At 40.6% G+C, this 25,791-nt stretch overlaps 1 protein-coding gene across 2 annotated transcripts in view; it reads right to left on the minus strand.

Annotated features, from left to right (window-relative positions):
- Positions 1–23,501, minus strand: part of LOC127424346 (dual specificity testis-specific protein kinase 2-like) — a 34,184-nt gene extending 10,683 nt beyond the window's left edge. For both annotated transcript variants that reach the window (XM_051669438.1, XM_051669434.1), the window contains exon 1: positions 23,266–23,501. The gene's annotated coding sequence lies outside the window, so the exon portion shown is untranslated. The remainder of the gene's footprint in view (positions 1–23,265) is intronic.
- Positions 23,502–25,791: the final 2,290 nt, after the last annotated feature.

Here is a 25,791-nt window from a genome sequence, read left to right on the forward strand (position 1 = left end):
CCAATGCGCTCTAGGCCCTCGTGGTGGTGTAGTGACTCACCTCAATCCGTGTGGCAGAGGACGAATCTCAGTTGCCTCCGTTTCTGAGACCGTCAATCTGCGCATCTTATCACGTGACTTGTTGAGCGTGTTACCGCGGAGACCTAGCGTGTGTGGAGGCCCATGCTATTCTCCACGCTAATCTAATGCGCCCCACCAAGAGCGAGAACCACATTATAGTCACTCAGCACACACTGGATTCGAACTTGCAACTGCAGGTGTGGTAGTCAGCATCTTTACTTGCTGAGCTACCCAGTCCCCTCATACAAATTTGAGGGGCTGGAACCTATTGAAAATAGAATGAATTATATATATATATATATATATATATATATATATATATATATATATATATATATATATATATATATATATATATGAATAATTATATTATAAAAATAATAATTTAAGTGCTACTATATCAAAACAACTATGCCAAAAACATTTGTTTGATTTGTATTTGTTAAATTCTTTCATATTTACAGTGTTTTCTGAAGTTCAAATATTTCACAATGTATGACTGTGCCTTTTAAATATTTTATGTATTTACAAATTTTTTTAGACTTACAAAATTTTTTACAAACTTGTGCAGTTTACATTAAGTTTACATTGATCTGTATCACAAAGGCAAAATTGGCTCCACAAGCATTTACGATTGAATGAGCGCAGGGCACATTAATGAGAGAGAAGTGCTGAACAGATTCGGATACTCTGCAGCCAAAAAAGGGCACACGCTGACGAGACACAACACGCTGTAAAAAAACGAGGCTGAATCCAGCTTCTTAATTGCCAGCTTCTTATTCAGTAAAAGGATTGCGGCGCTCAAGTTCTTCTTCGCCACTACACAACTCAATCTCTGGAGAGTAAAATCTAAATATTTACTCACCAGTGGCTAATAAAATACATATTTTAGTTGCATAGCATGAAATTTGGAAGCATATGCGAATGTTTTACTTGCTAGAGGGTTGCATGATTTACCACAGATTTTTATTGCCATAGTTTTTGTTTTCCTGTATTATTACTATGATTTCACTACGAATATCAAGGTTAAGATATGGTCACTATAGTAAAACCTTGGTAAATTTATTGTGAGGTGACGCAAAACTATTTCAGAAAAAAATTCCCAGCCTGTCCTCTTAAGGGGCTCCGTGTTGACATAAATCGGTAATAATATTATTGAAAGCTGATTTACTACTTGTTAGTTGGTTGTAGGAGTTATTATGGGGAGGGACATTTCTAGAGAGCATTTGATTGGATAAAAATCTGTGCATAGCAAGATGAGTCATCATTGTTTTTGGTCCATTTCTCCAGTAGACTGTACATTTTAAATGCGTTTTACTGCTAAAGTCTAATTTTGTCAGCCTTGAAGAGTACACTAGACTATAGATGGCTTCAAATCTAATAGACATGGACTCAAAGCTGCAAAACTCCCAATTTTGATTTCATGGGGTCTTTTAAAACTATTAAGAGTTATTTCTCAAAGGTGTCTGTGGTGATGGGGGCGTGGTCATGTGTCTGTCTGCGGGAGAAAGCGGTAAGGCTTGTAACCTGGGTTGTAATTATCTCTGAAACTTGTCTCTTGTTATAGTGATGGCGGAGGGAGATTTAAAAGCCGCACCAGCCCATCAGTTCGGGAGAAAGAGAGGAACCAGAGAGAAACTCTTGCTGTGTGTGTACACGCGATTGAGTGACTTGTTTGTGTGTGATTATTTGGCCACTGAGTGCCCTTTTTATTTGAGTTTTGTGAACGAAGCTGAAGAGTAATAAAGAATTAATATCTAATAGAGAATACTATCACTGTTACAGTGTCAAAAAACTCATAAAATATTCATGAAGTACAAAGCTTTAATTGGCAAAGAGGTAGCGTTAATTTATGTGTGTAGATTTAAGTAAATCGGTACAAGAGACTGATTTAAAGCTCATGAGTACTCAATTAGCTCAATGAGCAGGAAAGCTCTTGTTTACGGTGGTAGGGTATAAAAGTGGAGGAATAACAAGGCTGTAAAACCAACATGCAGACAAAGACTGATTCATGCAGGTGAGAGATTGACTCAAAACATGAGAGCTGCACATCAGCATCAATTGTAAAAACAAACAAGACTGCAATTTACTGCTAAAGACATGATGTGGCCTCGCTGAGACATGCAGACAAGCTTTAAGGTTATTAGGCTTTTAGTTCATCCAAAAAAGAAAAATTGTGATCATTTACTCATGCTCCTGTTGTTTCAAACCCGTATTACTTTTTTCCCCCATAGAACACAAAAGGAGTAATTCTAAAGAATGTTGACACTGCTCTTTTCCATTCCATAAGAAACCATATGGTGACCTCGAAAAAGGACAAAGAAGCACCATAAAAGTTGTCCATACAACTGTATTCCATGTCTTCTGAAGCCATACAATAGCTTTGAGTGGAAACAAACTGAAATTATGTTGTTATTCAGGTCAACATTCTGCTAAACTTCTTTTTTGTGTCCCATTGAAGAAAGCATGTCATATGATTTGGAACAACATGTGGTTGAACTATTCCTTTAATGGACTTTTGTAAATGGTGACCTTAATAATTTGCAATAATACAATGTATGTGTAAATTCGGTGCAGGCCTCTTTTTTTTTTTTTTTAAGTGCTGCATCTGAAACCTAAAACCACACAGGATATCTGCAACCTGAAATAGGATTTCACACATACAGTTTTCCTTCGATTTGTTGAGCAATAAGAAAATCAAACTGTACAAATTCTGCTAAATTGAAGGCATCCTGGAAAATTATAGTATGGTATAAACATAGAAAAACTAGTGTACTTGAGATCTGTAACTTTGTATTATATACTACCTTTAATATCTTATAACACACAATCCACAATAATTGCCCACAAATGAGCAGTAATATAGATCACTTTCACCTTTTTGTATATATCCGAGGCCTAGTTTCCTTGTTAGGGAGACAAACGAGAAAAGTGGGGCATTGAAGTCAATGGGGTTAGTCATCCCAGCCCTCTGATCATGCTGGGGAATAGCACGGAGTGGCATACTTTCACAACCCGCCAGGCTTAGTCACTTAAGAGGGAATCATCTATTCATCATAGAGTGCACACATGCGGTCTTTGTGTGTCCAGCAGCAGACACACAATTGCAGCCCTTTCAGTTTCACAACCTCGCTAAAAAGCAGAAAACTGCTTATAGTGCAATTCTAACTGGTGTATGTGTCTTTCTCTTTCTGTCTGTTTCTACCAATTGATCTCTTTCATCTAGTTTGTTATTTCTTTTTCTGTGTTTTAGTCCCAGAATGATGAATAAGAAACCAAATGTACTACAGTATCTTTAAAGGTGTACATATAAATGTTTTGCTAATTGCTCAACTTTTAAACAGAAAGAAAAAGTAGAATGGTATTTTTGAAAAATGTTTTATATTGTTTTATAAAAAATATCTACACTCACATGAGATGAAGACTCTAGTCATATCAATCTTAGAGAAAAAGCTGCTTTCTACATATGGTGCTGGGTGCATATTCATGAGTGCAGCCATGTTGAGATCATATGACCAGTCGAATATGATCCGCTTTATCCCAATAATACCTTGAAATTAGACATTTTAATTAGCAGAATAAATTAATCATTGTTTATTGTGAATAGTGAATTTTTTTATTTATTTTTTTAAATAGTGAAACACCTGTAAGTGCACCTATAAGCAATACACTCTCAATCATGCTGTTGTACTGAAAATCAGCACGGCTGGGATTTGGCTTAATCGGCTGTATAACTTAAGTAATAATTACTTATATATTTAGTATATATATATTTTTTAAGTTTGTTGAAAAGGGGAGTACTTGCACTGGTTACAGAGGTCTTTTTATTCTCTGCCATTCTTACAAAGTAATCATAATTTTCCTTTTCATTGGATTTGTGGATTAACATTTGATTGGCTAACAAATCCTGTAATCCTGTTTTAATGAAATATATACTGAAAACTGGCTCCTGGTAGGGCTTGGATTAATAACACATTCTTTAAAAAAAAAAAAAAAAATTACTTCCTGTGAAAGGCATGCTACTGCACCCAGGTGTAAGTTTAACCATCATCCTACCACAGGTCGATTTATGAGAAAAAACGCTGACCACCTGAGCTGGTATCTCAACTACAGATCAATCACGCAAGTTAATTTAGTTTTAGACAAATTACAAGTTAACACTGCAGTGATAAAATTCTGCACTGGAAGTGAACTCAGCCTCCCACCACCCTCAGAGGAAACAGATGCTATCTAAGTGACAGCTGACATCTGGCACTGCAGAGGAGACTGAAGGTTTGTGATATATGCGGGTCAAAGGGAGACATTTCCTTGAAGTTTACACAGCGCGCAGCACGTCAGCAGGCCATCATAAGGCCCACAACCTGGCTTCACATGTACACGAAAGGGAGTCGACCCTCAACCTGGACTTTTACAGGAAGACTGTTACTGAGTCATGCAAAAATAACACATTGAAATTAAAAAGAATAATAGACCTGGAGTCACAAGTTCGAATCCAGGGCGTGCTGAGTGACTCCAGTCAGGCTTCCTAAGCAACCAATTGGCCCGGTTGCTAGGGTGGGTAGAGTCACGTTGAGTTAACCTCCACGTGGTCGCTTTAATGTGGTTCTCGCTCTCGGTGGGACACTTGGTGAGTTGTGCGTGGATGCCGCGGAGGATAGTGTGAAGCCTCAACATGCGCTAGGTCTCCATGGTAATGCACTCAACAAGCCACACGATAAGATGCATGGATTGATGGTCTCAGATGCGTAGGCAACTGAGATTTGTCCTCAGCCACCCAGATTGAGGTGAGTCACTACACCACCATGAGGACTTAAGAGTGCATTGGGAATTGGGCATTCCAAATTGAGGAGAAAAGGGGAGAAAACAAAACAAAACAAAACAAAAAAAACAAGCCGCAAATGCCAATTTAAGGTGTTCAAGGCTGATCAACATACCAGCTGCGCTGATTTTAGTAAATGCAGCTGCTCCTGAGACATGATCCAAAGCTCATATTTTATTGGTCAGGACATTTCATCGCTTGACGAAGAAAAAAAATCCTTGCATTGTTGGCTCGAGAATGTTTACTCCAGGTGTGAACAATTTGCATTTGGTGTGCAAAGGCCTTAAAATCATGTTGACATACATATTATTTACGTCTTTTGGCTATACTTTTGAAAAAGTATTTTAACGCTTACGGATTGGCCCCATTCACTTCTAATGTAAGTGCCTCATTGTAACCTAGGTTTTTTCTTTTATATAATTTTTTTTTTTAAAGAAAGAAGGGACAAGTCTAAATTAAATTTTGTGGTAATCAACAATATGCCATAAATGTTAACGATTGAACTATAAAGGTGCACTCAGTTATTTTTCCCTCAATATAATGTAGGAAATCATGACCACATATTAAAATGAGGACTCCAGTCATATCAGTAACCTTATAAAAGACATTTTATTCTACATAGAGAGGGTCTGCACATGGGGGCTGCCATGTCGCTTAATCTCAGTAACCATCCTGTTATTTGACACTTTCACTCACTGATAAAAGTAATCATGGCTGACTGTGAATTCTACATTTGTACAATGGTACCTGAAACTGAAAACTATTGATTTTAAATTATGCTGCATCCAAGCCGCTAGGTGTCAGTGTAAATCCAAGATGACACAAAGACAAAAGTTACTGAGTGCACCTTTAAGCAAAAATAAATAAATAATAATAATAAAAAAAATAAATTAACAATTGTTTCTTAAGAAAGTATATTAACATATGTATAAAAGCATGTGTAGGCCCTACTTAAAGGGGTCATGACATGAGGAATAAAATTTTCCTTGATCTTTTAACATATAAGTGGTCATTGTACTATAAAAACTTGCTCTAAGTTTCAGAACTAAAAACTTCCTCCTTAATATAAAAAGAGCATTTATTTAACCTAAGCTGCAAAAACGGCTTGTTTGGAATTTGTGGAACTTGTAACGTCACAAGGACCAAATATATCTGCATATGCCTCTTCAGCAAGACATCAATGCCTGTTTTTCATCATTGCACCCTTGGCTCTGCCCACTGGTGCTCAGTCTGTCATGGGAGATTAATCCAAAGTGAACCTACACGGGACACCTTCACCATACAACTCGCGCCACTTTTAAATGACGCGATGTCAAGTTATAACTCTAAAAAATTATACCCCATTGTGTTTCATTCAGCTGCCCTGTCTTGCTGCTGTGTCTTTTGAAGTCATCCTGGACCGTTTTTGCACCTATCTGTGCTACTTTTAATTGTTGGTCTTTTGTAAACCTGCACTTGTTTGACATCTTTGATCATTTTGATTTGTTTCCTGTGATGTGTGGCGAGTTTTAAGAGCGGTACAAGCGCAACTATTAAAACCGCGTCTCAGTCTGCTGCTGCCACTGACTGAAAGAAACACATGCCATTCTATGTGTAAACAAACCGGGAAAATGTCGCTCTGGTGAAGACCAGCATCTGCTTTGGCCTGTTGAAGCCGGTTGAAGCACCCAACATCACCATGGATTGTATAACCTTTGCGTATACAGAAGATTTCAGTGTGGATTGCTTGTGAACAGTCACAGTATGATTCAAGCTTGGCAAAGGAACTGTTATTCAGATCCTGTATAAGATACTGTATAAGCCTTTAAACAGACAAACCACCTCAGTGCAACACAAATTTCCAAAGTAGTTCCTCCCACACACTGAAACAGCACAGAACATGATGTATGTGCTCTGTTTACAACTTTGACAAGATAGAAATGTATACATGGCCAGAACTTAGATGTCAGTATATCCCTTTGCATGTAATTACATTTCTTATTTACAGATGTTCCATGCATTTAAAAGAAACACTGGGGACCAGAGATCTTATCTTAATTTGCTCTGATTATGTAGTGGGTCTTTTATACAGTCTGACATACAGAAAAGGTCAGAACCTCTTACCACTATCGAGCGTCTTTTGCAAAACAACAAGACAAAAATACCAAGTGTGAATTTTTCACAACACAGATAAAGTATGTTACATGTAATCATTTAGCAGATGCTTTTATCCAAAGCAACATAAAAATGATGACAACCCTTTACAATTAAGTTGTATTTGTTAACATTATTAAATGTATTAGTTATCATGAACTAACAATGAACAATCGTTTTTTTTTTTTTTTTTACAGCATTTATAAATCTTGGTTAATATTGATTTTTAAAATATTACTGTTGTTCATGTTCAAAATGCATTAATGTTAACATGCAACTTTTTAATGTAAAACATGTATTACTATACAGTATGTAGAAACTAACATTAACCAAGATTAATGGGAGAAGCTCATTGTTAGCTCATGTTAAAGAGATAGTTCACACAAAAATGTTAATTCTGTCATTTACTCGCACTCTTGTTGTTCCAAACCCATATGAATTTCTGTTAGGCAGAATGTTAGCCTCAGTCACCATCACTTTTACTGTATGGAAAAAGATGCAATGAAAGTGAATGGTGACTGCTGTCATTCTGACAAATTCCTCTTTTTGTGTTCCATGGAAAAAATTGTTATATGGGTTTGGAAAAACAAGAGGATGAGTAAATGACAGAATTTTCATTTTTGAACAAACTATCCTTTTAGTTATTGCGTTAACAAATGAATACAACCTTATTGTAAAGTGTTAACCACATGAGGAATACAACAACAAAAGCAATTCATCCAAAGTTCCAAAATGACTCAGAAAAGTACAGGCAAGAACAGAGATTAAAGTCAGACACAGGGAAACAACAGTGAGGATGCTAATAAGAACCGTTCCTCTGAACATGTGAGGACATCACAGGTTCAAGCCATGAAATTCACACCAATCACTTCCACTCAAACCATAATTAGCATGAGTCCATGCATGAAACATCATAACAGGTGCTGAACATCTACATTGGCCCCTGAGCTGCTGGAATTGGTGTGAACTGCAGGGGCAGTAGTTCTAGTCTATTCCAGATCTGTTGGAGAAGAGAGAGCTTTGGCATCAGGCCATAGATCTCCCCCTCACATTCTCTCCCACTCGCTTTCTGTATACAAAACAACATTCAGCACAGCAGTCAGCATGGCATTCCAAACAACACCAAAAATTTTGAAGTATTTACTGATATCTGTATATTTTCAGTATCTGTCTCTCTTTTCTAGGAGGTTGGGGCTTATTGGTTCCTATGTGTTCAATTGCAGCATACCGAACTGATCAAACTCACATGTGTGTTTACAAACTACATTTTTTAAGCAGTTAAGGTGTGATGGCAGTCATAATGGGTTTTCGTTAAAAAGAGAGCCCACCTGTCTGGGGAAATCAATCCAAGGAACAGCAGGAGAAATCTAGTTTCTGAACAATGACTCTGAACAGAGACTGCTTTGTCGGGATGATTTGCTGCCCAGTAATTTGCAGTTTCAAACTGTGAAGATATAACTTTGGTTCTGTATGTCATTGTGAAGTGAAATTGTTGCCTGCTGAATTTGTGTCATGGCAAGCTAAAGCAAAAAAATAAAACTTTTACTTGAACAGAAACTCACAAGTAAAGTAAACATTTGAGAGAAGACTGATTTTGGTCTTATACGTACAAAGAAGCAGACACTAAAACTATGCTTCAAATCATATATTAAATAATATATACACTCACTGAGATCTTTATTAGGAACACTATGATCCTAATAAAGTGCCCAACGTGGTCTTCTGCTTTTGTAGCCCATCCACCTCAAGGTTCGACGTGTTGTGAATTCTGAGATGCTATTCTGCTCACTATAATTGTACAGAGTGTTGTTACCATAGCCTTTCTGTCAGCTCAAACCAGTCTGGCCATTCTCCGTTGACCTCTATCATCAACAAGGCATTTCTGTCCACAGGACTGCCTCTCACTGGATGTTTTTTATTTTTGGCAGCATTCCGAGTAAACTCTAGAGACTGTTGTGCATGAAAATCCCAGAACATCAGCAGTTACAGAAATCTCAAGAAGGAATAGTTACAGTATGTCAATAATACTAAATTATGTCTTTAGTTCTCACTGAGTCTTTAGACCATATGTCATGACGTCATGTTGCAAGAACCAATGAGGTTTGATGTTATCAATGCCACCATACTGGATTTATGGAGTTTATTAATTATTTGATTTCAGAGTGAATAAAACGTCATGGTTACTTGTGTAACCTCCGTTCCCTGATGGAGGGAACGAGACGTTGTGTCGATGTAGTGACACTAGGGGTCACTCTTGGGAGCCCGAGACACCTCTGGTCTTTGATAAAAGGCCAATGAAAATTGGCGAGTGGTATTTGCATGCCACTCCCCCAGACATACGGGTATAAAAGGAGCTGGTATGCAACCACTCATTCAGGTTTTATGCTGAGGAGCCGATATAAGGTCCGGCCATTTCAGAGGGTAGTTCAGCGTTGTGGCAGGAGGGACACAACCTCTCATTCCCTCCATGACGTTCCCTATCTGTCACTCACTCAACGTTGTGTCGATGTAGTGACACTAGGGGTCCCTATACAAAACGCCACAATTGGCTGAACTGTGTTACGTGAATTGGCGGTGTGTGGCGGGCAGACTACTGTGTGCCTCATAGCCAGCACACAGGTCGACACGTAACCTCCCCCAACATAGTTATGAGTGTCGAACGGCCCTTTGGGGACAAGTCGACTACCCAAAAGATAGAGACAGGCTTAACCCAGTCGTGGCCTCTTTTCCCCTTCTCTTTTTCCACTCCCTGAAAAAGAAGGGCGATTATCTGACTGGGCCGCCAAGTCTAGTCGGGGGGTGTCCCTCCCAAGGGGAAGACACCGCGGAGACCACACCTCGCCCAAAGAGAGGGGGGGTATTTAAGTGGTAGAAACGTCACATGGTCTTTCCGACCATGTGGAGTCTTCAAGGTAGATCCTACCCAACGGGGGAGGAGTTACTACAAACATGGAGACTGGGGCAGAGGGGCTCTGCCCTAGGAAGATGCAGTTTGCCAACAGGGAAATGAACCAGCGGAAGATTTATTTCGCATGGGGTTAGCCTTACAGGGAACCGCCACATGTGGAGCACCTACCCCAGAACAGGACTCTTAGTTAGCACGTGTACTGGGCCGGCAGCGAGTCTCTCTGAAATCTCGACTGCCACAGGTCTCGGAGGAAGTCAACCAGGGAACAAAGTTTGTGAACACTACTGGGAATTAATGGCGCATGTCTTCAGCTCAAAAGGAGGTGGAAGGCACTATATGCAAGCGATACACCCGGCCAGATATCCCAGGCTTATCCGCTTGTGTTGCGTGCCACTACCTGGGACGAAACCGGTTCCACCCGGAGATTGTAGAACCTTGCAAAGGTGTTGGGTGTTGCCTAGCCCACTGCTCTGCAATTGTCTGTTAGAGAGGCACCTCTGGCCAGGGCCCAGGAAGCCGCTACACCCCTGGTAGAATGGCTCATAGCCCTACCGGGGGCGGCATGTCCTGGCGAGATATGCCATAGTTATGGCGTCAATGAGCCAGTGGGCGATCCTCTGCTTGGAGACAGCGCTTCCTTTCCGCTATGCACCAAAGCAGACAAAAAGCTGCTCAGAGATTCTAAAGCTCTGCGTGCGATCCAAATAGATGAGTAAAGCGCGCACCGGACACAGCAACGACAGGGCTGGGTCTGCCTCCACCTGGGGCAGCGCTTGCAGGTTCTTCACCTGGTCCCTAAAAGGGGTGGTGGGAACCTTGGGCACATAGCCCAGTTGGGGTCTCAGGATTACATGAGTGTAACCCGGTCCAAACTCCAGGCACGTTTCGCTGATAGAGAACGCTTGCAGGTCACCTACCCTCTTGATGGAAGTGAGCGCAGTCAGGAGGGCAGTCTTCAAGGAGAGTGCCTTAAGCTCGGCTGACTGCAAAGGCTCAAAGGGGGCTCTCTGTAGACCCTGAAGAACTACAGAGAGGTCCCATGAGGGAACGAGGCATGGTCTGGAGTGATTCAGCCTCCTGGCGCCTCTTAGGAACCTGATGATCAGGTCGTGCTTCCCTAAGGACTTACCGTCGACTGTGTTGTGGTGTGCTGCTATGGCGGCAACGTACACCTTCAAGGTGGAAGGGAACAGCCTCCCTTCCAACCTCTCCTGCAGGAAGGAAAGCACTGATCTGACTGCGCATCTCTTGGGGTCTTCGCGTCAGGAAGAACACCACTTAGCGAACAGACACCACTTAAAGGCATACAGGTGCCTCGTAGAGGGGGCCCTAACCTGAGTGATCGTGTCTACCACCATGGGTGGTAGACTGCTTAAGTCTTCCGTGTCCCATCCAGGGGCCAGACATGGAGATTCCAGAGGTCTGGGCGCGGGTGCCAGAGGGTGCCCCGTCCCTGAGAAAGAAGGTCCTTCCTCAGGGGAATTCACCAGGGGGGAGCTGTCGCGAGGAGCGTGAGGTCCGAGGACCATGTCTGGGTGGGCCAGTAGGGTGCTACCAGGATGACCTGCTCCTTGTCCTCCCTGACCTTGCACGGTGTCTGTGCAAGCAGGCTCACTCCTTGCACGGTGTCTGTGCAAGCAGGCTCACTGGGGGAAACGCATATTTGCATAGGCCAGGGGGCCAGCTGTGTGCCAGCGTGTCTATGCCGAGGGGAGCCTCGGTGAGGGCATACCAGAGCGGGCAGTAGGAGGATTCTTGGGAGGCAAACAGGTCCACCTGTGCCCGTCCGAATCGACTCCAAATCAGCTGGACCACCTGAGGGTGGAGTCTCCACTCTCCCCTGAGGGTGACCTGCCGTGACAGCGCGTCCGCTGTAGTGTTGAGGTTGCCCGGGATGTGAGTGGCTCGCAGCGACTTGAAGTGCTGCTGACTCCAGAGGAGGAGACGGCGGGCGAGTTGTGACATACAACGAGAGTGCAGACCACCTTGGCGGTTGACATATGCTACCATTGCCGTGCCGTCTGTCCGATCTAACACGTGCTTGCCCTGGATCAACGGCCGGAACCTCCGCAGGGCGAGCAGAATTGCCAACAACTCGATGCAGTTGATGTGCCAATGCAGTCACGGACCCGTCCAAAGGCCGGCAGCTGCGTGCCCATTGCAAACAGCGCCCCAGCCCGTTTTGGAGGCACCTGTCATGACCACGACGTGCCTGGAGACCAGTTCTAAAGGAACACCTGCTCGTAGAAACGAGAGGTCGGTCCAAGGGCTGAAAAGACGGTGACAGACCGGCGTGATAGCCACGCGATGTGTCCCGTGGCGCCATGCCCATCTCGGTACTTGAGTCTGGAGTCAGTGCTGAAGCGGCCTCATATGCATCAACCCGAGTGGGGAGGCCACCACTGAGGACGCCATATGCCCCAGGAGCCTCTGAAAAAGTTTCAGTGGAACCGCTGTTTTCTGTTTGAATGCCTTCAAACAGGCCAGCACCGACTGGACGCGCTCGTTCGTAAGGCGCGCCGTCAAGGAGACTGAGTCCAACTCCAAACCAAGAAAAGAGATGCTCTGAACCGGGAGGAGCTTGCTCTTTTCCCGGTCGACCTGAAGCCCTAGTCAGCTGAGGTGTGAGAGCACCAGGTCCCTGTGTGCGCACAACATGTCTCGAGAGTGAGCTAGGATTAGCCAGCCAAATGAATAAATGAGATAGTTGAGAATGCAAATACCCACCTCCCTTAACGGGGCAAGGGCAGCCTCTGCGATCTTCATAAAGCCACGAGGAGACAGGGACAGGCTGAAAGGGAGGACTTTGTAGTGGTATGCCTGACCCTCGAATGCAAACCGCAGGAAGGGTCTGTGTCGAGGAAGGATCGGGACGTGGAAGTACGCATCATTCAGGTCTACCACCGTGAACCAATCTTGATGCCGGACACATGCCAGAATGCGTTTTTGCGTCAGCATCTTGAACGGGAGACTGTGTAAAGCCCGGTTCAGTACTCGCAGGTCCAAGATTGGCCGCAACCCACCGCCTTTTTTCGGTACGATGAAGTAGGGGCTGTAAAACCCTTTCTTCATCTCGGCTGGAGGGACAGGTTCTATCGCGTCCTTCTGTAGGAAGGTAGCGATCTCCGCGTGCAGAGTGGCAGTGTTTTCACTCTTGACCAAGGTGAAGTGAATACCGCTGAACCTGGGTGGGCACCTGGCGAACTGAATCGCGTAGCCGAGTCGGACGGTCCGGATTAGCCATCGCAACGGATTGGAAAGCGTGAGCCACGCGTCCAAGTTCCGCGCGAGGGGGACCAAGGGGACAACATCGTCGGACGTACCGGCAGGTGGGGCCTCGCAGCGGGGCGGAGCACGAGGTGCCACACCACGTCGTGGCCGTGCTGAGTCTAGGGACATCGAAGCACTTATCTGGCTCCTTGTGACCACCCCCGGAACAGCCTGGGACGGGGGAGGAAGAGGCCTGTCCTCGTAACCTGTGGAGACTGCCACATCGGGGGCGGCTGTGTGCCACAGCTGGGTGCTCAGGGGCAGAAAGGCCACCGCTGGAGCACCAATCCTGCAAGAAAAAAACCCGTGGACGGTAGTCATGGTGACGACAGTACACACCGGGTATGTGACCCAGGGAGGAAGGAAGCCGCTCTTTTGCTGAACTGTTGGGTACCGCAGCCACTTGGGCATGTGGTGAAATCAAACAAAAAGGAAACCACCGGGGGATTGAGTGGTCTTTTTACCAGCTCCACATGAGTGGGTTCCCTCGTCACTGGGTCGCCCGTCTCAGGGGCGCTTTGAGGACCTCCATGGGTTCTTTGGCGCCAGCTGTGAGACGGATGGCGTCTGCTTCCTGCAGTGGGCTCCACGCCAGGGCTGGGCCAAAGGGGCGGGCTGTGGCGGAGCTGGTGCAGTCACCGCAGGGGGATGCCCTTGGTGACAAGCAGACGGGGTGCAGGATCTTGAGCCGCGCCGGGGCAGGATGTGCCAGATTGCCACCGTCTGCTGCTTCACCGCCGAGAACTGCTGGGCAAAGTCCTCGACGGTGTCGCCGAATAGGCCTGCCTGGGAAATGGGGGCAGCAAGGAACCGTGTTTTGTCGGCCTCGCCCATCTTGACCAGGTTGAGCCAAAGTTGGCATTCCTGGACCACTAGTGTGGCCATCGTCTGCCCGAGAGACCACGCTGTGACCTACGTTGCTCGGAGAGCGAGGTCGGTCACCGAGCGCAGTTCCTGCATCAAATCTGGGGCGGAACTACCCTCGTGCAGTTCTTTCAGCGCCTTGGCTTGGTGGATCTGCAGGAGAGCCATGGCGTGCAGGGCAGAGGTGGCTTGTCCAGCAGCACTGTAGGCTTTAGCCGTCAGGGACGACGTGAGCCTACAGGGCTTGGACCGGAGCTTAGGGCGTCCGCACCAGGTGGTGGCGCTCTGTGGGCATAGGTGCACCGCGAGCGCCTAATCCACCGGGGGAATCGCCGTATAGCCCCTGGCTGCCCCGCCATCGAGGGTAGTGAGAGTGGGGGAACTGCGGAGTCAGGGCCGGCAGTAAAAGGTGCCTCCCACGACAGTTCCAGGAAGAATGGCACTGGAGTGGGGCGTGGCTGCTTTGAGCGGCGCCGCGAGCCCAGAAACCAATCATCATGCCGTGAGGGTTCAGGGGAGAGTGGAGGGTTCCACTCTAACCCAATGCTCGCGGCCGCCCGGGAAAGCATGTCCATCATTTCGGCATCGGCCTGTGACTGGGCAATCATCTCCAAAGGGGGAAGCCCAGCTGAGGCTTCTGTGTCCGACTGGACAAGCCCACTCTCCGACGCTGCACTCGAGAGCTCATCATCTTCGCGGGCTCTGAACAAGAAGCCAGACTCGCCATGAGACGAGCCGGCGAACTCATCCGGAAGCCCAATTGGGGCAGACGAGCGTGCTGGGGAATGGGAGGTCCACGGGGGGATACCCGGCTGAGACGATCCCATTGGGGTCCCCAAATCGCCCCCAGTGCTAGCCACGCTGGCCTCATACACGTAGGTAGAAGGACCGAGGCAGGGAGCCGCTGGGGTGGCTTGCTTTCTTATGAAAGAAGACCGCAACGTTGCCATGGTCATGTTCTCGCAGTGAGAACATGAACCATCCACAAACGCTGCCTCCGTGTGAGTCGCGCCCAGACACGAAAGACAGCGATCATGACCATCCGAAGTTGAGAGATAACGACCGCAACCAGGAATAACACACAATCGGAAAGGCATCTTTAAAAAGACGCATCTTTAAAAAGACGTTCCGGTGTGCCGCTCTTTTAGAGAAATATATACTCTTTTAGAGGAGAAAAAGCTCTTTCAGAAAATATACTCTCTTGTTTTTCTGCCAAAGTGCCCAGGGGCGTTTTCTGCAGTGCACCAGTGCAGAGGAGGGAGAAGCCACTGAAATGCGCCGTCAGATCCAGCAGAGGTGAATGAACAGTAGTATTCAGCTCAATGAGCATGACCGTTCGGCTCCGAAGAGAAAATCTTAATGAGTGGTTGCATACCAGCTCCTTTTATACCCCTATGTCCGGGGGAGTGGCATGCAAATACCACTCACCAATTTTCAATGGCCTTTTATCAAAGACCAGAGGTGTCTCGGGCTCCCAAGAGTGACCCCTAGTGTCACTACATCGACACAACGTCGAGTGAGTGACAGATAGGGAACCATAAATTCATTCTGTTTATCAGACAATGTGATTGTAGGGCTTCAGAAGACCTGGAATGTAGTGCAGAGTCACATTGATTGCTTTTACTGTGTCGTACCTCTTGCTTTTAGTTTTGTTTTTTGTCCTTCTTGGAGCCTGACATACCAGAAACACTATTCACTTTCTATATATGACAAATTAAACCTGTTAAGAAATTTCAAAATGTTCTCATTTTGTTTTCCATGGCAGAAAGTCACACAGGTTTGGATCAACATTAGGGTAAATAATGACAGAATTTTCATTGTTGGGTGAACTTTTCCTTATACTTATTCCTAATACTTAATATATCTGTAACTGGTGCTTTTTGCATTTTAAAAGGTTGTATGAAGTTTGGACAAGAGCACTGCTTTGTTTGATCAGGAAGATTCAGTAACTTATCAGATCCTTCTCATGAACTAATACAATTGTTCTCCAAGCACATCTCAAAGTTTGATCAACACAAACATCATGCATTTCCTCAGCATCATCTTATCTTCTGAGGAAATGTTCTTATTGCCAGTCTGCCCTCAACTTGGACCTCTCATTTTAACAACCCATTTTCTGCTCCACATAGAAAGATATAAGAGGACATATTTACCAGAACAATGGAAAGAGCAGTGGAAAGCTCTTTGCTCAACTACCATCAGCAAGAAACTGTCTGCTTGCATAATGACTCTATAAATCTATGCTGCACTGGTGAAATATTAGGAAGACAAATAAAACAGTCTATGTGGAGAGAGGAAGTTATAACTTCTCATAGTATACACAGTAAGGAACTGACTAACTGTGAGCTTATGAATATGACTAAAATACCTATAAAACATCAATACAGTCTAAAAAACCTACAGCATATTATGCACTTGCAAATGAACTATAAATTGCAATGAAAGTGAAGCTGTAAATCATTTAACGGATTTAAAAAAGAAAAAGCAAAAGACCTCAATGGAACTTTAGCTGACATAAAAATATGACGCACGCATTAATAGTAGAATAGCATGGGAACTGGCTGAAAAGGAGTGACTACTTGCTGCTTTGAGTTACTGCTTTCCTATTCTTCATAAAAAATAATGATCAAACTGATGTCTCTCTAAAGCAATAAGAAGGTCAGGCATCTGCAATCTTTAAAAAGTGATGAGCGCTTTAGAAACATGCTTCATAAAGCCTTGAAACTTGAAATAATTTGTTTAGATTCCAATGCTTCGAAGCATGCATCACACTGGTCAAGTCATGTGATGTCACCAGCAGGTGTCGAAAGTGTATGGGGTTATTTTTGTTTCATATTAAAATACAAATGGATAGAGATTTACAAATAAAAAGTTGGTTCACACATAAATTGAATCAGACCCACAAATAAATGTAAGGAGTTTCACAAAAATTTTATGAAATCACAAATTAAAAGAATGAGACTTATAAATATATGTTAGGAGTTTCACAAAAATAAAGTGAATTCACAAATGAATAAAATGAGATTTGCAAATAAAAATTGTTTTTTACAAATATATTTTTAACTCACAAACACAACTCTGTCCAGCATTCATTTGTGAATCGCGCACATTTGTTTGTGGATCGCTTCCTGTGCATTTGCGGATCGCTACACACATCTGTCGATTTTGAAACAAATCTAGCGTGCACACAAATCTACAAATAGGTGAACTCCACCCATCGTCTACTCAAGCCAATCAGATAACGGCCACATTACACGAACCAATCGTAGCACGTTCTCTCTTCAACCAATCACGCTTCATTTTACTATCAGGTTGGGACCAGAGTCACAGCGCTCCCATGAGCATGGAATACTTCAGAGGAATACTGTGAGATTCATATCATTTTCTCTCGGTTATAAACATGTGTAGTGTCTTGTTAAATGTTGACAGCTGAAAATTGCCCATTTGTAGAGTGTCCTGATCATTAGTTTTACAGCTAACCTGGCTGACTGTATGAGTCTGCTTTTTTAATTTTATCCAAGTTTCTTGACTGAAATGTGTCGTCAAAGCAGCATCTATATTTTACAATGTATTCTCATATACCACAGAAGAAACTAAATAGTACAGGTTTTTTTTAAAAACATGAGGCTGAGTAAATGACAAAATTTTCATTTTTAAGTAAATCAACCCAAAGACAATGTTATGGCTTATTTAAAATTTGTTTTGCACTTTCATTTCAAGATATGACATTGTAACTTAAAAGAAATCTGACATAACAGAAAAATAAAGAATCTCATATTACACATTTTAAAAGGAGTCCTGTATTGGAGCTGGAACCACGGAGTTTTAGAAAAAGTGAGTCAAGTGCTCAAAGTTGATGGGCAGTACACAGGGGAAACATCTGAAAAAGATAGCAATAACTAATAAGTCAATTATCACTGTCAGAACATGATGCTGTATTTTAAAAAGGGACCCCGTAATAGTACCTCCTAAAACATTCACACAAAAGTGCTAAAATGCAAAATTCTAATAAATATTACCTTACAACCGCTTTTATTAAATACATGAACATAATGTGAAACAAAATTATTGGCATAGTAGATCTTGTACACTGTGTAATATAGGGTATTAATTTATGGTTTGTGCTCCTAAGATCATCTAATATGATTCATGCTTTATAAAGACACTATCTGTACTACTGAACTTTTGTAGTGTCTAGTAGTGTGTCTGTTTGGATCTGCCATGTAACATTAAGAGTAAAGGTTTTGACGACACATTTCAGTCATGAAACTTGGTTAAAATTAAAATAGCAGACTCATACAGTCAGCCAGGTTAGCTATAAAGCTAATGATCAGGACACTCTACAAATGGGCAATTTTCAGCTGTCGACATTTAACAAGACACTACGCATGTTTATAACCGAGTGAAAATGATACGAACCTTAAATCACAGTGTTCCTCTGATGACGTCCGTTTCTTTAAAAGTTTGTGGTCTTGGAGCTTATCTGTATGTGCTTGATTCCATGCTCATGAGAGTGCTGTGACTCTGGTCCTGCCCTGATACTAAAACGAAGCCTGATTGGTTGAAGATAGAACGTGCTACGATTGGTCTGGGTAATGTGGCCGTTATCTGACTGGCTTGAGTAGACGATGGGTGGAGTCCACCTATTTGTAGATTTGTGTGCACGCCTTGATTTGTTTCAAAATCGACAAATGCGTGTAGCGATCTGCAAATGCACAGGAAGAGATCCACAAATAATTGCGTGCGATTCACAAATGGATGCTGGACAGAGTTGTGTTTGTGAGTTAAAAAATATATTTGTGAAAAAAAAGTTTTTTGCAAATCTCATTTTATTTATTTGTGAATTCACTTTATTTTTGTGAAACTCCTAACATATATTTGTAAATCTCATTCTTTTTATTTGTGAATTCATTTCATTTTTGTGAAACTCCTTACATTTATTTGTGGATCTCATTCAATTTATTTGTAAACCAACTTTTAGGGATGGGTGGATTGATACTAAAGTATCGATACTTCCGATACTGATGTGGTATCAAGAATATCGATCCTCACATAAAAATATCGATTCTGAAGGTTTTTTTTTTATATAAGTTATCTTATTATTTAGATTACATGAATATTAATGCAATAAGCTTCGAAGTGAAAATAAATAAATAAATAAATGAGCGAATTGTTGCATGGCATCGGAACTATTTTTTCTTCTGCTCATCTTGACACGCAGAAATGCTAAAATACACAAGCAGTAGACAGCGCTCACCCTTTCAGTCATAGCACTCCTTCAAAGAGGGAGCAGTGCTTTCCTGAGGTAATGACAGAAAAACAGCACCTGGAGTTATTCACACTAAGTAATGACAAACCTAGACATGACATGTATTATAATGGGCTTGTTTGACCATTTTTACAGGTTTATTTAAATTCAGAGTTGTTAAAACACTGATAATGTCTTTAATCCTCGTAAATAAATGATACCCTTATGAAAACTTACCATGGCTTTTTTTTTTTTTTTTGGCAGTAACCAAGGTTTTGATACAATTAACCATGGTTTTACTACAGCATTACTGTAGTATCCATATGGTAACTTGGTTTTAGTAATAGTAACCATATAATAATATCTATAGTTCATTTTGAGGTTTTATATGTGGCTTATAGCCTACTAACTAATTTTTAAAGGGTAAACAAAGCAGCCTAATTATTTTCTGTTTAGGCCCATAAATATATAAAACAGATGTAAGTAATAATAAAGTTAATAATTTTATCCAAAGAATTCATAAAAATTCAATTTAATAGAGGTATCATTATTGGTATCTATATTGGTGATATTGGCCTAAAAGTACTTGGTATAAGAAAATAAGTGGTATCACTCAGTGGTTCTCAAACCTGTCCTGGAGTCCCTCAACAGTACACATTTTGGATGTCTCCTCAATCAAACACACCTGATTCAACTCATCAGCTCATTGGTGGAGACTCCAAGACTTAAACTGGGTGTGTCAGAAAAGGGCGACATGCAAAATGTGCAGTGCTGGGGGGCCTCCAGGACCGGTTTGGGAACCAACTTTCTATTTATGAATCTCTTAGTGATGGGTCGTTCACGAACGAGTCGGCTCTAAGAGCCGGCTCTTGTAGGTGAAGGTTGGGAGTCGGCTTGCATTTCAGAAAAGCCAAATCTATTTCTAAAAATATAAAAAAAATTAAGATATGAATAATCAAAAGATTTAAATAAATAGAATTAACGAATTCAAAGAACGAAAAAAGAAATAAAATAATATAGGGCTAAATGCTCAAGCGCACACACATTTGTTCCGACTGTCTGCTCAGACTAACAGCCTCACCTGTTTTTTTGGGGGTTTTTTTGTGTGTTTTGCTTATGTTGTTCAGATTGTATTCGTTTTGAATTGTTACATTTATATGCACTTTGTTTATATACATTAAAAATGTATACTTTAAATGCAAATGCAAACCAATGCATTTTTAAATACACTGCGGTTAAGGTAGCGTATGATTTCATTTAATCATTTAATTAGAATTGTTTTAACACCAATCACAGTCAAACTATTGCAAACTGTTTGACTTTTAAATAATAATAATAATAATAATAATAATAATAATAATAATAATAATATTATATATACAAAACTTTTTTTTTTTTTTAAAGAGCCGTTTGTGAGCCAAAAGTTCCTGCTCTTTTTTGTAAGCTGAGCCGAACGAGCCGGCTCACCGAGAAGAACCGGAATACCCATCACCAGAATCTCTTTCCATTTGTATATTAATATGGAACAATTCCATCTCAATTCAAGTACGTGGTGGAACGAGGAATCGTATGTCAAATAAATTAAAATTACTTGAATCAAACATCGATAACCTTAGTGCTTCACGTAATTTTGTTAAACAGTATCACAACTAACTCAAAGGAACACTAATCTCACCCACGGTTACTAAAAGTCAATTGCTTAACATAAAATGACATAATTAAACTTAAAACATAACTAAAACCCCCAATAACTTTTAAATGTTAATTAGTACATCCCCAAAACCTGCACAGATGTACCTCATTAATTATGCACTGACAACAGCCAATAGCAAATCCTCAAGCATATAGAGTAGTTAAAGTACTAATAGTTTTTGATGTAGTTTTAGCATCTGGTATTCATTTAAATAGGTAAACGTGCCATTTTGCCCTTTGCACCAAGAAAAGTGAAAAAATGCAGACGTCTGATCGGCCCATAACCACTGATTTACAAACGCCCCTGAACCTGAATAAAACAAGCTAGAAATAAATGAAAGTGGATGAGGGCGCACTGGCTGTCACTGCTAGGGATGGGCGACACCACTTATTTTCTTTTAGATCCGATACCAATAATTTCAAGTCCAATATCGTTGATACCGTTACCAGTACCGATACTTTTATTGAATAGTTTTTTTTTTTTTTTTGCGATTTCTTGGGATAAAATGGGTAGTTTAAAATATTATTTTTAGTAATAATTCAAGTCATTATTTATTTTTTACATTTGTGAGCTTAAACAGATTAGACTTCTGTTTTGTTTAGTCTTACAAAAATGAACAATGGTTTAACTACAGTAACTATAGTTTAACTATGATATTCATTTAAACCATACACTGTAAAAATTGTCTGTAATTTTAACGGAAAAAGACTGTAAAAAGGCTACAGAAAAAAAGTTAATTGATTAATGAGTATTAACTGTAAAATATACAGTACATTTTTTTAAATATATTTTAAGACAATAAAGTAGTTTTTACAATAAAATGTTGTAAAAATAAAAAAAAAGTATGATTTTCCCGTATAATTAATTGTAAAAATTTACATTGTTTAACAAGAGAGTACATGTACTTTTTACAGTAAATTATTGTTAAAATGACAGTAAAAAAACAATAATTGGGCATTCCCACAATTCCCTGCATGACCCATAATATTTCATTATATTTTATGGGAATAGTTATGTTTCTTCTTATTTTTAATATCAGTTATGTACATTGGAGTGTTCTGTTTTATATTTAATGTAGTGACACTGAGCACTGTCTCTACATGTTTATTGGTCATTGCTCCTGAAAAAGCCACTAATGGTGAACTTTATATCATCATGTGCTCTTCTGTAATTTTTACAGTGATTAACAAATACCTTATAAAGTAAAAAGCAGATTTTTACAGTTTCAGAAGGTTAATGTATCAAGTTTATGACGTTTTTTTACTGTAAATTTAACCGATTTTTATTTATTTATTTATTTATTTATTTTTTTTACAGTGCCAGTGTGGTCATGTAAATTACAACAGTTTTAATCTGTAAAATGTACAGGTTGTTCTGAAAAATTGTTTACATTTTTACTGTATTTTTTACATAATTATTCTGGCAACCACAGCTGCCAGTTTTTTTTTTTTTTTTTTTTTGTAAAAACAACAGGATTTTTTTTTTTTTTTTTACAGTGTAGTTACCACACAATTAACCATGGTTACTACTACAATATTACTGTAGTAAAACCATAGTTAACTATTTTTATGGTTAATAACTTTAACCCTTACCTCTTCAAATCACACAATGTCGAATGCAATATGCTGCTTTATAAACGGTATAAAACAAAGGGGATATTGTGCTTGTGTAACGTTGTTGAATGCAGACTCAAATAATAAAAACGTCTGTCAAATGATTTAATAGACGCATAAAAAGAGGGACCGATAGACAAGAACAGTTTCCCAGTAGTATTCGAAACCGAAGACAGCTGCCTCATCAAAGGTATGGGTGAACTGTGCAATGACAAGTGTATAGCCAGTCTCTCTCTGTGCCAGTGGTGCGAAAGCAGATTTGAATATCTTTAGTTAGATTACTTCAGCATTTTAACTATGTATGCTGATAAATAACTAGTCAGACACTGTGACTTTGACAATCTTGGAAGCTGGTCTGGTATAAATCGGCCATATTATTATTATTATTATAAATTGGCCATATTGACTGCGGAATGTTGTTGTGATGACGTCACAACCAGTTTGCTTGGATTAATAGACTAAGATCAATAGAGCAATATGCGGTGGCTGTTGACAAGCAGGTTTAAACAGAATGTGCACGTGTATGCTGTAAATTTAGCAAACAAACACACACAAAAGAAATAGTTCACTCATAAAAATGATCTAGATGTAAAAATAATAATAATAATAATATTCATAAGACATGAAGAAAAAAAAAAGTATCCATCGTTTACTCACAAGCAGAAAGCACCCTGGCGTCTTCACATGCGTCTTCAGTTTTGAAATAAAATATACTATCTTTAAAGCCCAAAAAAGTTCTTTACTTTGTGGGAGTATTCAGTTTCTAGACGGAGACAATCTCGTGGCATCGCATCTACACCGTTTTCTAGAAGGACTCCATTTTCCATCACTTACTCAGCCCACACAATCTTCAAATACAGCGAAACGCCCTCCTTCATAAGAACAGCTCCGCTAGTCAAGTCTCGCGCAAATTAAATACACGTTTAATACGCTGTATGTAGTAGGAGCCAACTGCCGTGACGTCAAAATAGTTCAGTTCAACCCCACCACCTTTAGAGACCAAGGCTGTGTGTCAAAATCTAGCGAATTGCCTACTTAGAAAACATTTAGGGCATCATCCTTCATTATAAGAGGCGTCTAAAAACCAGTCGACTGCTGACTCTGAATGCGCGTGAATGTCCAACAATGCTGTCTACATAGGAAGCTTAATACGTTTTTAGACATTGCTAATGCAGCTGGGTTGTAGCGAAATCGTGTCAATTCACTGTACAACAGCACAGTAATTCTATAACACAACGAACACAATTCAGCGCTTTCCAGGCACAAATCCCATAGCTTGTAAACGCATAAGTGACCAATTTGGACCTGGAAATACCAACCATCATGTCGTTAACTTTCTCGTTATTAATTCCTCTGATCGAAAGTAAGTAAAACTGTGCTTTCTTTCTTTACTGTTTGCTTAGTCTGTGATTTCTGAAGCTATAGTGAAGGGTGCGTATTCTGTTGGTTGGGTTGCAAATCTACCAATTGTATTCATGTAATCATTCACTTCATAAAAAACAAGCTTTATTTCCTCGAAGCTAGTTCCTCCATTCGCAATTAATAATCAAACAGCGCCCTCATCTGTTTACTTTAAGTACCACACATTTTGTAATGTTACAAATGCAAAGCTCAGAATGTGAACGAGACATAAACACAGTCAATATCTAGCTTAGTTATCACACAATAAATATATTTATTTTTATTGTTTAAAGCAGTGGTTCTCAACCTTTTTGACTCCAAGGAACCCCACTGTCCAAGACAATATTTGAAGGCCCCCTCGCCCCAAAACTAGACGTGTCTCATTAAAATAATTAATCATGGATAATTTTTGATTCTAGAAGTTTCAGAAAGAGTCTGTTTATAATTTGAAGGCATACATCTTAAAGTATTTTTCTTTTTTAGCATTTTAATTAAGTAGGATTATTTTAATTATTTTAATATTTCTTATTTTAAATAAATTTTAAGTCATCTTGAGGCCCCCATGGAAGTGTGCTGAGGCCCCCTAATGGGTCACAGCCCCATGGTTGAGAACCACTGGTTTAAAGTAAATATGACCAATAACTTTTTTAAATTAAAACTAATTCATGACAGATTTCATAAGAAAAGAGCCTGAGTCATATACAGTATATCAGTGGCCTGAGCCACAAACATGCAGATTAAATACATGTAACTCTTTGGGGAATAAATGTATATATAAACAAAAAAAAAAAAAATACAAAAAAAAAAAAAAAAATACAATTAATTATAATAATACTTCAGAGCATTGCTGGTATATTTGCAAGGGCCAATATATATTTTTTAAAGGAATATTCCAGGTTCAATACAAGTTAAGCTCAATCAACAGCATTTGTGGCATAATGATGATTTCCACAAAAATGTATTTTGACATCCTTTTCTTTAAAAAAAAAAGTACATCTAGGTTTCAGTGAGAAACTTACAATAGATGTGAATGGGGTCAATTTCGGAAGGGTTTAAAGGCAGAAATGTGAATCTTATAATTTTTTTAAAGCACTTACATTGATTATTTTGTTAAAACTTGTGTATTATTTGAGCTGTAAAGCTCTTTAAATAATCATTTCAAGGTATTTTTAGGGTTTGTTGACATTACATTGTCATGGCAACATAGTTGTAAAATTGGCAATAATTTTACACAGAAAAGGCTAGTAAGCAATTTTATCACACTAAAATCACATTAGCATGCATATTGTTTATGTCTTATGGCTAAACATTTGAAACACTGAGTATTTTAAAGTTTACAGATTGGCCCCATTCACTTCCATTGTAAGGGCCTCACTGGAACCCAGATTTTTGCTTTCCAAATTTCCAAAAAAGTCCAAATTATTTTTGTTGTAATCAATATTATGCCACAAATGCTGTCGATTGAGCTTAACTTGAATTGAACCAGGAATATTCCTTTAATTTAGTTGTCATTCTGTGCTTTTGACAGATGTCACTTTGTGAAGAAAGTGACCTGTTCATAACAGGATTTGCTGGCCCCCATCCAGGACATCGACAAAAAGCAGTGTGTCAGGAGACCACGCTCTATCATAAGAGACCCCTCTCACCCTTTTCAAAGTGTTTTTGTTCCTTTGCCTTCAGAGGGATGGCACTGCAGCCTACAAGCCAGAAAAACCAGACTCAAGAATAGTCTTTTGTTTTTCATAGACTGCCAGATAGCAGGAATAATGCACCTGGTAGATC

This window comes from Myxocyprinus asiaticus, chromosome 3, assembly GCF_019703515.2.
Source record: "Myxocyprinus asiaticus isolate MX2 ecotype Aquarium Trade chromosome 3, UBuf_Myxa_2, whole genome shotgun sequence".
Classification (NCBI taxonomy): domain Eukaryota; kingdom Metazoa; phylum Chordata; class Actinopteri; order Cypriniformes; family Catostomidae; genus Myxocyprinus; species Myxocyprinus asiaticus.